Source organism: Ovis canadensis, chromosome X (assembly GCF_042477335.2).
Source record: "Ovis canadensis isolate MfBH-ARS-UI-01 breed Bighorn chromosome X, ARS-UI_OviCan_v2, whole genome shotgun sequence".
In the NCBI taxonomy this organism is placed as follows: Eukaryota; Metazoa; Chordata; class Mammalia; order Artiodactyla; family Bovidae; genus Ovis; species Ovis canadensis.
In genome coordinates, this window is record NC_091727.1 from 133,175,974 (window position 1) to 133,189,756 (window position 13,783).

Below are 13,783 nucleotides of genomic sequence, written 5' to 3' on the forward strand. Positions count from 1 at the left end.
GTGGTTAAGGTTAAGGGAAACAAAAAGGGAAGAAGCTGTGAATTACCCCTCCTAGGCCTGGCAAGGGGAAAGAGCTGGGTCCATGGAACCTGGAAAGAGCAGAGCAAGTTTTTCCAGGGCTGTGGCCTTAGAGGAACATATGAACTGTGGAAGACAGAGAGGGAGTAGACAGGATGGAACCCCTAGCTCCTCTTAACTCCCACCTTCTGGTTTCCTGGGAGTGTCTCCCCTGTCATCATGAGAATTCAAACAGAATTCAGAGAGCAAACCTGGAAATAGAATCAAATAGTCTTCCGCTTCTCTGGGCATAGAAGAGGTCAAACAAGGGCAGAGCATGGATTGAGGGGAGGAAGCAGAGAAATAAACACACGGTATTCCAACGCTGATATTCTGGCTAGGAACCTGGGGTGCCATGGTTCTTAAAAGAGACTGATCCAACTGCTGCCACCTCTGAGCCACTGGTTGACACATGGTGCAGTTTTGTATCATGGCCAGAGGTGACCAGGACTTCCCAGGTGATGCATGGTAAAGAATCTTCCTGCCAGTGCAGAAGACACAAGAGATGCAGGTTCAATCCCTGGGTTGGGGAAACCCCTAGAATAGGAAAACACCCTAGAGTAGGAAATGGCAACCTACTCCAGTATTCTTGCCTGGAAAATTCCATGGAGAGAGGAACCTGGCAGGCTACAGTCCCTGGGGTCACAGAGAGTCAGACTCAACTGGGCACGCACTAGCTGGCTGGCTAGAGGTGACCAGGAAGATTTTCTGCACAGGAATTGTGTACATTATTGCAACCACACATTGATGGTGCACGTTGTTTCTATAGAATCTGACAGACTCAGTTCCCAGGAAAGCCTAAACCCGAGCTCCTACAACTGCCATGTGCTTTTATATTTGGAAGTCTGTATTCTTGCTTGGGAAATCTGTGGACAGAGCAGGCTGGTGAGGGCTACAGTCCATGGGGTTGCAAAGAGTCAGACATGACTGAACACACACACACACACACACACACACACACACACACACACTCCTACCATCTTCATACCTGGGGTAGGTACAGCATGTCCTGAAATAGAACCTCAGGTCTCTTTGTGAATAGTCATTCTCCTTTTTTTCCTGAATATTCTACCAGATAAAAAGGAACATGATGCTCATTAAGCATAAATATAGAATATCCATATTTAGTGGGATCCTTCATGGTCTCATCAGCCTTTTCAGTATTTATTAATCACTTACTATGTGCCATTCACTTCAGTAAGGTTGGTCTGTATGTTATCTCAATTAAATCTCATTCATCTTTGTGTGGTGGACACTATTATCCTCATCTATTAGAGAAAAACTTGAGTATTTGAGGAATGTTGAGACTTACTCAAAGCTACTAAACTAACAAAGCCTCATTTTATAGTCAAGGCAGGGTGATTCCAGAGTCCATTCTATTAATTGCTACCCTTTCCTGCAATAGGCTTAGAGCTAAACCTGGTCTCAATTGCAGGCACTTTAAAAGACAGAGAAAAAAAGGTTTTGTTTCAATTTTATGGTTCAGAAAGGGAGGTAGACAAGCTCAAGAGTTAGCAAATATGAGTAAAATCCAGGTCAGGAGTTTTCTCTTATAATGTTCATTCTATCACATCTTTTATCTTTCCACTAAATTCTTTCTTCCCTTTTTCACATCTCTAGACATCACCATTGTCATTGTATATCAAAGCAGTTCTTTCCCCCTGGGAAGAGCTAACCCTTACTCTTTCTTAGAAATGGACTAATGATGGTGAGGCAAAGGGTTTTTCCACTTCTGTCTGGATAATAACATTTAATATTTCTATAACCTTTTTATAATTGATAATAATCATAATGATGAGTAACATTTATTAACTACTCACTATATGCCATTTCCATTTTTAAGTGTTTTATATGGATTAATTCAGTTTCGATATTCTCAATCTCTACTGTCCTAAGTAGATATTATTATTATCCCCATTTTACAAAATAAGTGACTGGAGATTCAGACAAGTTAAATGACTTCAAAACTCACACAGCAGTTTGTGACTTGCAGTTTGGCTCCTGGACCCTTCCACTCACCCACTATACAAATGGGTTAGGATGAAAAATTAAAATAAAAAGTTACAGAGCCTCTGAGGCTCCCAATGGTGTTGTTAACCCCACTTTTCACACACGATTTCAAGTAAATCCTTGAAAAAAATGTATTGTATTGGAAAAACATTTCCTTTTTAGCCAATAATTTGATCATCCGCCTTGCTTGCTTTGCAATCTGTACATTTCCTACCAGACTGAACATGAAGTGATTTTGCTCTGATCACAGCAATGAAAAGAGGATGACACACTTCTCCAGAGTTAATTCCGATGCATATACAAGGTTAGAAATGTACAATGTATTATCTCCAGTGTTTTGACAGTGCAAAGTATATGGCTTGCATGATCCTTTTCTCAGTCTTCTTTTCAAATATATCTGTAATATTTAAACTTATTTCTTTTCCAACCGTCCTGTTATGGCAGGCCCTTGAGGACTGTTCTTCCATGCCTGCACCTAGTCAGTCACAGCTGGACAGGAAGGTAGAGATGACTCATTTGCTACTGGGGTGTGTTCTTAAAGATGAGTGAGTAAATCTATTCTGGTTGTCCTTGGAATGTAAAGAGACATGTGTTAGGGGTCTGAAAGTCCTTTATCTGAACTCTTTTAGTTAGCAAAAAGAAGTGAGAGAAGATGCTACACTTTTAGCACTTCCTCTTGGTGCTATGAATGGGCTTAGATATTAGAACAGAACATACAATGATGTCAGTGCTTTTAGAAATATTTTTAAAACGAGAGGTAAAGATTATTTTCTTTATTGAACTAAGAAGAACACTAGAACAAACTAATTATTCACTGAGAACACTTGACACAAGAGTGTACAGTCCTTTATCCCATCTCTAAACAAAAGAATTCCCTAACCTTAGTAGGACATTAGCGATGAAAATACAAATACATACTTTGGGGTAAAACACACATCTATGTAATTAGTTTCCTCGGTTGATAAAAGGCTGATGTTAATGTGGTCAAAGTTTGAATCCTTTTCCTTGCCACAATTATCTTAATTTCAGATGTTTGCCATTGGTTATAATGGAGTGGATAAGGGCATCATAGATTGGTCAGTGTAAATTCATTCATTCATTTATTATATATTTATTGGTTACCTACTATGTGCATATTGATATCTAATTGATTTTTAATAGCTGCATCATAGTTCATAGGCAAGATATAAACTTGGCTTATTCAACCATTTTTCAGATGGATATTCATTTTTTTCCTAGTTTTTTGTTTTAAATAGTCACAGTATTTAAAAAAACATCCTTGTAAACATATCCTTCCATTCATGGCATATAAGATAGGAATGATCTCTATCAGTACTATTGTTCAACATTGTTTTGGAGGTTCTAGCTGATGGCATATGAAAATTAAATGAATTATATAAATATTGGAAAAGAAGAGAGAAAATAATCTTATTTTTCAGATTGTATAACAGTATACCAAGAAAACCCAAGAGACTAAACAACAAAAATAGAATCAATGAGATAATTTGATAAGGTAGCTTAATAAAAATATACAAAATATTTAATGATTTTTATTTTTATCAGTTATAATCAATTAGACATGTAAAGGAAAAAATGAAATTGTCCCATTTACAACAATTAAAAAAAATCTATGAAGCAATTTGGAATACCTTTAACAATTATGGGAGGAAACCTATATAAAACTATAATTTTGTTAAAGGACATAAAATATTGTCTAAATCAATGGAAAGGCACAGCATGTTTCTGCATTGGAAGATCTCAAAAAAAAAGATCAGTTATTCCTAATATCATATAAATAATGAATCCCATTTGCTAAAATATGAATTTTTTAAAAATCAGACAATATAAACATTATAGAATTCATATGTGTGTATGAATGTATCAGCTTTGCAAATGAAATTTCAGAAAAAAATCATTAATGAGAGATGACTTATTCTGATATTGAAATTAGTGTAAAACAATATCAATAATAAGTTTAAAATAATAAATAGATCAGTTGAATACAGAATCCGGAAAATAAATTATATGTATATGAAAATTTAGTGTATAATAACATTTCATTACATGAGTGTGGAGGAGGGATAATAGCTCATTACAAGTATATGTGTGTGTTCAGTTGCTTCAGACTCTTTGTGATCCTATGGACTGTAGCCCACCAGGCTCCTCTGTCCATCAGATTCTCCAGGCAAGAATACTGGGATAGGTTGTCATGCCCTCCTCCAGGGGATCTTCCTGACCCAGGGATCAAACCCATGTCCCTTATCTCTCCTACATTTGGCAGGCGAGTTCTTTACCACTAGCGCCATCTTTACCACTTATCTTGCTATACATTCTGATAATTTTCCTTTTTTCTTGATGCTAAGTTGGATAATACAAAGTTTTATTTTTTATTTTTATTTTGCATTTCAGTATAGTTGATTTGTAAAGTTGTGTTAGTTTCAAGTGTACAGCAAAGTGATTCGGTTATACATATACATATCCATTCTTTTCTCATTATACATATCAATTCATTTTCAAATTCTTTTTCCATATAAGTTGTTGTAGAATGTTAAGTAGAGTTCACTATGCTATACAGTAGGTCACTGTTGATTATCCATTTTATATATAATGATGTGTGTATGTTAATCCCAAATTCCTAATTAATGCCTCATCCTACCTTTCCCTTTTGGTAATCATGAGTGTGTTTTCATAGCCTGTGAGTCTATTTCTGTTTTCTAAATATGTTCATTTAAATTTACCCTGAAAAATCAGCTGATAACCTTATGGGCATTTCCTTGTATGTTATTTGTTGCTTTTTCTTTGTTGCCTTTAATATTTTCTGTTTAAGTTTAGTCAGTTTGATTAATATGTGTCTTGGCATGTTCTTCCTTGGATTTGTTCTATATGAGACTGTCTGTTTTTCCTGGATTTGAGTGTTTCCTTAGCCGTATTAGGGATGCTTTTGGCTACTACCTCTTCAAACATTTTCTCAGACCTTTTCCCTCTCTTCTCCTCCTGGGACCCCTGTAATGCTCATGTTGCTGTGTTTGATGGTGTTCCATGAGTCTCTTAGACTCTCCTCTTTTATTTTCCCTCCTTTTTCTTTATTCCATTTCATGGCAGTGATTTTCACCAATCTGTCTTCCAGTTCACTTATTTGTTCTTCTGCCTCATTTATTCTTCTATTGATTCCTTCTAGTTTATTTTTCATTTCAGTTACTGTATTGTTCATATCTGTTTATTTGTTCTCTAAGTCTTCTACTTCTTTGTTCAAGATGGCTTGTATCTTGGTTTGTGCCTTCGTTCTTTTTCCAAGATCTCTATTCTGAATTCCTTTTCAGGCCATTAGCTTATCTCCACTTCTCTTAGTTGTTCTTCTGTGTGTGTGTGTGTGTGCGCGCGCAGTCTTCCTGGTGGGAGGGACTGGTGCCTGCTCGCTGGTGGATGGAGTTAGGTCTTGTCCCTGGTGGGCATGGCTGTGTCAAGGGGCATGTCTAGAGGTGGCTGTGAGCTCATGATGGCTTTAAGCAACCTGTCTGTTAATAGATGTGGCTCTGTTCCTACCCTGTTTGTTGTTTGGCCTGAGGCATCCCAGCATTGGAACCTGCAGGCTGCTCAGTGGGGCCAGATCTTGGTGCCAAAAGGGTGACCTCTGGGAGAGCTCATACTGATGAATATTCCCTGGGGCCTCTGCACCAGTGTCATTGTCCCTGTAGTGGGTCACAGCTGACCCCTGCTACCCCAGGAGACCTTCTAAAACACACAGGTAGGTCTGGCTCAGGCTCCTATGAAGTCACTGCTTTGCCCTGGTTCCCCATGCATGTAAAACCTTGTGTGCACCCTCCAATAATGGAAAATCTGTTTCCCTCAGTCCTATAGAGCTCCTGTACTCAAGCCCCACTGGCCTTCAAAGCCAAATGCTCTGGGGGCTCTTTCTCCTGACACCAGACCCCTAGACTGGGGAAATTGACATGGGGCTCAGAACTTTCACTCCTGTGAGTGAACCTCTGCCATATAATTATTTTCTAGTTTGTAGGTCACCCACTTGGCAGTTATGGGATTTGATTATATCACAAAAGTACCCTCCTATCATCTCATTGTGGCTTTTTTTGTCTTTGGATATATTAATAGAATGTGCTTTTTGATAAGTTCTAGTCTTTTTTTCTCAATGGTTGTTCAGCAGTAAGTTGTGATTTTGGTGTTTTGTGAGAGGCAGTGAACTCAAGTCTTTTTACTCCATCATCTTGTCTCCCAGGAAATCCTGACAATTTTCTTAAAGAGGGAGAAAGGTGGTCTTTGGAGACCTCAAAATACCACAGCCCAATTGACCAACACATTTTTTGCTAAAAAAAATGGTTTAGCGAAATTCTTGGGGATTTTGAATTCCTTTTAAAAATCTAATATTAATATATGCCTTATTTTGTAACCAGAAAATTACACTGCATCCTTAAAATCTTAATCTATTTGACTAGAATTTTCAAATATACTTTTATTCAGAAAGAATGAGCTAGGAATACCAGGAAGGCTTCAGTTTTGTGTCCCCTAAAACTACAGTAAGTGACACAAGGTTTAAGACCCATTCATCCTTGTTTTTATTTTTAGATATGGTATTAGTCATGGGAAAATGGTTATTTGCTATTTGCAAATCATAAAAAAATATGGATTGTTGTTGAGGAATGGGTATTTGATATATGTAAAACGCATCAATATTTGAGTCTGGAGACCTGGATTCTTGTCATTATTATACCATTAATGTGGATGAGTAATTGGATGCCCTGAGGCCTCTATTTCCACCCATATAAACTAGATTTAATAATGTCTGCCATATATCTCAGACATGTTTTAAAAATCTAATGGCCCAAATCCTTATTTGATATTTGCTGCTACTATAGAAAGGGAAATGTTACATAGGATGGTGGAAATAAAGTTACCCAGGACATCTTAAACTCTAATTGGGAATTTAAGATTGAGGGTTTTTTAAAAGTTACATTATTCTTTTTAATCTACAACATAAATTATATCCTTTTACTTGTGCAATTTGACGTGTTTTGGTGAATATATATGCCATAAACAAGATAGAGAACATTTCTATCATTCCAATTTTCTCCATGTCCTTTAGAATTTGATCCTTTCCTCCCAGCCCCAGTCTTCACTAAAAAGATATGTTTTCTCTCCCACCGGTTTTGTATTTTTCCAGATTGTCATATAAATGGAATAATATGATATGTAGCCTTCTATGCCTGTCTTCATTCACTTAGTATAATAGACTTGAGATTACTCTATGTTGTGGTATATATCATTCCTTTTATTGCTGAGCAAGAGTCCAATATTCCATTGTAGAGATGTACCACTGTTTAACCATTCATGCATTGATGACCATTTGCTTCTGTGTTTTGGTGATAGGAATAAAGATTTTAAAGGTTGACTTTTGACTGTACAATGTCTGGATTTATCAAAATGATATGTTTTTGTCCACTTTTATAATTTTTGACCTGTTTCTAATTTAACAGGAGTTTGCTCTGGATCTTTCCTAAACTGTTATAAGAATCCAGGCTTAAAAAGGTCTTCCTATATATCCTTAATGACATTAATGACATTCAAGAGATAAAAACACATCAAAGTTATTTAAAGCTGTTTAAGCAATGTATCTTAAATAATCTGACTACCTTCTGTATATCCATTAGAAGATCTTTTAGAAATGCACATTCCATCATTGTATGCCACTACTAAAAGCACTCCAATGAGACTATAAACACTAAAAAGTTAGTAGTTTTGTTGTTGTTGTTGAGTATTTACAGAGCCTTACAATCTGCCACACATGTTTATTCATTAGCTAATTCAGTTCTTAGAACAGCCTTATGTGATAGCTTATACAGTGATGGAGCTGGAATTTGAAACTTGACAATGTGCAAATATCTTAGAATGGAATTTAAGTATCTGAGCTTAGACTACTCAGTACCATTTTCAAGAGATCAACGCTATTCATATTTTTTGCCATTCCATGCCTTTTCACATCTGAGTGCTTCTCCATACATTATCCCCTCTATCCAGTATGTCCTGCTTGCCTGCCTTTTATATATTGTTCAAAACTCAGCTCATGTGCTTATAGTAGGCTACCTGCACACCAAACCTCTCTGTTCATGCCCAGTCTGGTGTAATCTTGGATAATTCAGCAGTAGCATGTCTTCAAATAATTCTTCTGTTCCTTTCTCCCTTTCTTCTCCTTTTGGTATTACCATTACTTTTTTTTTTAATTTTAAGTTTTTTTTATTTTTAAAATTTTAAAATCTTTTATGTTACATCTTACGCTATCATCTTCTTTCCTGTTATATAGGAAAGAGAGAAGACTGGAGCTGACTATTTCTTCCCCCACTTTAAAGGGTAGAGGAGACTGTATTCCAGGTCTTTCATGGGCAGACTTTGGGTATATTTCAAAATGTTTTTACTTTCCCCATCCTCTGTCAGAAGCAAGATTTTTCTCTGATCTTCACCCTGAGAACCTGATGGGGCTCCTGGAGGTGAAACTTACCAAAGTGTGGGCCACCCTCCAAGACTGGGCACCCATGGGTTTTTATTTCTCAAGCTAGTACACATTTAGTCTACATAAGTTAGTCAGTTATTCTTCAAGTGTTCCTACCCGTTGCTGGCTCCTGAAGCTACATCTGCTCCCAGGGAACTGTCATTCTCTGTATCCACATGTCTCTCCAGCTTCTGGGACAATGGCTTTTACTGTGACCTCAGTTACGTGATGGAAATAAAAGAAGTTATTGAGTTTCAGGTTGTTCAGCTATTTTCTTGTTGTTAGGATAGTAGCAACAACTTCCAAGTCCCTTGTATGTCAGATAAGAAACAGTAAATCAACTCTTTCTTTGGAATGGCCACTTTGGATTGTCTTTTGAAAGGTCTGCAGACTACTATAGAAATATGAATGACACTAACTCCTAATACTTATTAACATATCCAGATAGATGTGTATGTAATCTGAAAGCTGGATGCTGAGGGTAATAACAATAATAAAATAATTTGTTGTTGTTCAGTCACTAAGTTGTGTCTGGCTCTTTGTGACTCCCACCCCACCCCCTCCATGGACTGCAGCACGCCAGGCTTCTCTGTCCTTCAGTATCTCCCAGACTTTGCTCAAATTCATGTCCACTGAGTCAGTGATGATATCTAACCATCTCGTCCTCTGTCGTCCCCTTCTGCTCCTGCCTTCAATCTTTCCCAACATCAGGGTCTTTTCCAGTGAGTCAGCTCTTTGCATCAGGTGGCCTAAGTACTGGAATTTCAGCTTCAGAGTCACTCCTTCAAATGAATATTCAGGACTGATTTCCTTTAGGATTGACTGTTTGGATCTCCTTGCAGTCCAAGGGACTCTCAAGAGTCTTCTTCAGCACCATAGTTCAAAATCATCAATTTCTTGGCACTCAGCCTTCTTTATGGCTAATATTTATTGCATGATTTTAACATGTGATTTAGCATGCTCTATATTAGAGCATTTATATGCATTGCTTCATTTAATGCCAATAATTACCCCTATTTAGTAAATATTATTATTATCACCAACCTTTTAAAATATAAATTTATTTATTTTAATTTTAGGCTAATTTACAATATTGTATTGGTTTTGCCATATATCACCAACTTTTTAAAAAATAGATGAAACAACGGAGACTTAGATTGGTTAAGTAGCATGCTCAAGAACATATAACTTGAGATTACATCCCAAGTATTTGAATATGGAATTTATACTGAACCACTGTGGAGGTACCAACTTTACCATTAGGACTGTGAAGATAGAAGTTTGGGAAATAGAGCTAGGGAGGGGAAAGGCTCCATGCAGTGGGTTATCCTAGGCATTTGGAGTGCAACTGCAAAATTGATACCCAATTCACCACTGTGTTCCTACCTCTTCAATCTTTAATGTGTAAAGAAAGTTCTGGTTTCCTTCAAATTGTTAGGCAGAAGCCTAGGTGGCTCTGTGGAATATTCCAATCTCCAGAGGAAAGGAGAGAAGTTGGCTCTGAGGGAATGGGTGCTAGGTATTTGAAGAGCACCAGTGTTTATGTGATTGCCTTATGGTCGCACAGATGCTTTGTGTCTGAACTTCAGAATCAGAATAAATATTTAAATGACTCTTCCTGGTATTCTTACCATGAGAAATGAGTCCTGTGCTCTGAAAATAACCAAAGTAACCATGCCTAACAAATGAAGCTGATGGAAATACACCCGTGGGTGTGATGATGCTCTCTCAGAAACAGACTGTGAATGTAGTTGGGAATATTTCAGGATGGGAACTCCCAGATCCAAATGTGGCTGGCAATTTCAAGGGGCTTGGTCCACGGATATTTCTTTTGAATATCATAGGCTCCCAATATAGCAACTGTTGGCAAGTGACGTATGCCATTTGGGAAGGCTAGGAAGAATGGAAGGAAGCTGGGATTTATATTTTTTTTAAACTTTATTTATTTTTAATTGATTGATGATTGCTTATAATATTTGTTTGATTTCCGTCATATATCAGTTATTTATTTACTTGGCTGTGTCAGGTCTTTGTTGCAGCATGCAGGATCTTCATTGCAGGATCCTTTGTTGTGGTGTATGGACTCTGATTGTGCTGCAAGAGCTCAGTAGTTGTGGTGCATGGGCTTAGTGTCTCTGTGGCATGTTGGATCTTAGCTCCCCAACCAGGGACTGTATCCCTGTCCCCTTCATTGCAAGGTGAGTTCTTTACCACTGTACCACCAGGGAAGTGCCAGAAAGCTTCACTTTGAAGGTTGATGTTATTTTGACTGAGCAAAGATGTCCTATAGCAAACTGTTCTATGAAGGGACAACTGGGCCACAAACTGAAGCTGTTTATTAAACTTAGGGACCTCCAGCCAAACAATGAAAGCTTCCAGTTGATGAAGTTCAATTTGATGATCTCAAAGGCATTAAATATTAGAGGAATTACACACTGAAAACAATATTAGGGGTCTGTTCACATTCCAAACTCTGGTTCTTTGTTCTCAGATAAACAACCATCTTGAGAGTTGATCTATATGCTGCCCACACTTTGTCTCCCACCAGGTTGTCAGAATAAAACTAAACAGGTCTGGGGGGAGTGAAGTCTGATAATGTTGTCTGTCCAATAGGAAATAGATGGTGGGGATATTAGGGGCAAGACAAAAGCAGTGACAGCAGTAAGCTAGCAGTCCGTCGCCAGGAAGAGATGCTACAAAGAACGGAGTAAAAAACCTGAAAGACTTCTGAAATTTGATATAGGCATCTAGACGTGGGTAGGAGCCAATGAGATAACTTTGTGAAGGATGGGTTTGTCAGGGTATGATATCATCTATAAGGCTCTTCTGAACAAAATCTAGTTTCTCTACCTACTTGCTAGGGTTACTTTTAGTGTGGCCTGTTAGGAGCTATACATTGTCAGTGGGTGAAAGTATTATGTTGCTGAGCAATGGTTAATCAAGTGGGTGAAAGTATTATGTTGCTGAGGAATGGTTAATCAATTAGTGAAGATTTGTTTTTACTTGATTAGTCCATTAGCACCAGTTTTCACAAAGCAGAACCAGAGGTTTAGAGGAGATATAATCCAGGATTGCAAAACTTTAGGGATGGAAAGCATTCTTTGTGCTGGATGAGCACTCACCTGACAAGAGTGTAATGAATAAACTCTAAGCCTCTTGATTCTGGCTGCTCATATGGTAGTGTATAGTATCCCCACATGCAGAGTAAAACACAGACCTACAGAAGTTAAGCAAATTTTTCAAGATCTCAGAACTTGGGTGAACCCTAGATTTTGACCTAGAGCCATCTTGCTCTGAATCCACTTTGCCTTTTTGGGTATACTACATTATCCCCGAGGGCTGGAGGTGACCTGAAGATAACATTTCCCTATGCCACAGTTTTTTAAAAAAACTCTATTGGGTACAAAGAATCCTTTATAAGGCTAGATGACAATTTGAAAAGTATTTGGGGACTGTCTGTGTCTCTCCCAAGAACATGTGAAGATTCCAGGCTATTCATCAGGAGTTACTTTGTAATTCCTGTATACTCTTTAAATATTAATTCATGGGGGAAAAACAAAGCAATATGCAGAGAAAATGAAAATAGTCAAAGCTAATTGCACATGGATTCTCCCCAAAAAATGACATTAGAAAATGAAGCCATTTGTCTTTGAATGAAATGAATGTGTGGACTCATTTGCCTGCCCCTATTACTGCTATGTGAAAGTGAAGCAGCTCCATTTTCATTTCCCTTTCCTATCAAAGTTCCCAGAGGGGCAATATTTTTGTTTAATGACCTTCAGAATGATTCTTTAGAAATCTGAGGCTATCAGAGTTGGAAGCAATGCGAAAATAATTGTGGATTATTATTGTATGACGGTAGTGGCAGCTGGACTATTTTTTTTTTCCTTTCTATTCAGTCTTTCTTCTTCATTTTCCCAGAAACCTTATATCCCAAGTTTTAACTCAGAAGCAAATCTCATATAGGTGATAAACCTCGCCAGAATGGTACATAATATAATTTCAGACAGACCTTTAAGTGTTCTTCGGAAAGACCCTAGGGAGTGAGGCAGTTTTATATCTAGAAACCCTAGATACTATTACTTTTATTTACTCTCTGACAATGTGTGTGGGTAGTTGTATTGGACATGAAGCAAGTATATCTCTTAAATATTATAACTGTGAACTTAAGTGTCAGTTTTGGTGTTTTGTTGTCCAAACTGCTATCATCGCAAAAAAAAAAAAAAATTACAGTAAAAACTAATAAATGGGTACTCACTCTCCCAAATCATTTTATGAACATGTGTATACTCTCATGCAAAAGCAGGGCTGGGAATTGAGAGTCAGTACCAATTTTACTTTTGCATCAATATTTAGGATATATGTGCAGAGAGTAGGAGTGAGGGTGGGGAGAAGAAGAGGTAGAAGAGATATTGTATATACTAGGGGGAAAGTAGAAACTGCCTGCAACTATTATTCAGGTCATCTGCCTCATGATCAATTTTTTAATTGCCTTAACTGATTGATCCAGTATTTAAATGATAAAATACTTGACTTTCAATTCAATTCACCCCCTTATAGCTGTCCCCTACACTTTCACTAATCTTTATATAACTTTTGACCACCACTTTTGTTAAACATTTGAGATGCGTGGTAGACAAACTGGAACAATATGGAGAAAGTAGTCTAAGAAAATTATCAAAAGCCAAAGCCACTTGTTTGAATATTCTTATATACTCTGCTATTGTATCTCTGTCAGTCTATGGAAAGGTGTTAGCTATGCATTTCTAGTAAATCCAATTCCAGTAGCAACACATTCTTATCAGGAGAGCAAAAGAATTGACTTCAAAAACCAAATCTTATTCTCTGGTTACAGATCACTGAACTCAGAAAGTAAGTGGATAATTTCTCCATCACCTTACTTCATCAAAGTGTGTCCTCATTTTACCTAGCTATGTTTCTAGAGAACTCCTCAAGCTTAATTTTCTTGACCCCCTTCCCTACCCTCAATTTCCCCACAATAGATCTCTTAACTATGCGGAGAGAGATTTTTGAATGTTATTATTAGTTTTTACTATAACTAGTGAAATCACTGCCAGTGAAAGCCAATTAGAAGTTTTTAATAATGCCTGAGACTCTTGTTGTCTATTATGTTGCTAAGCAAACACTGTCCTCTTAGAACTCTTAGCACATATCCCTGTTACATAGAAAGAACCAGGGCACTAAATGCCATTTAGT

At 37.4% G+C, this 13,783-nt stretch overlaps 1 protein-coding gene across 1 annotated transcript in view; it reads left to right on the forward strand.

The window, feature by feature from the left end:
* The window catches only part of IL1RAPL2 (interleukin 1 receptor accessory protein like 2), a 1,194,055-nt gene that overhangs the window by 657,002 nt on the left and 523,270 nt on the right, over positions 1 to 13,783 (forward strand). The window lies entirely within an intron of this gene.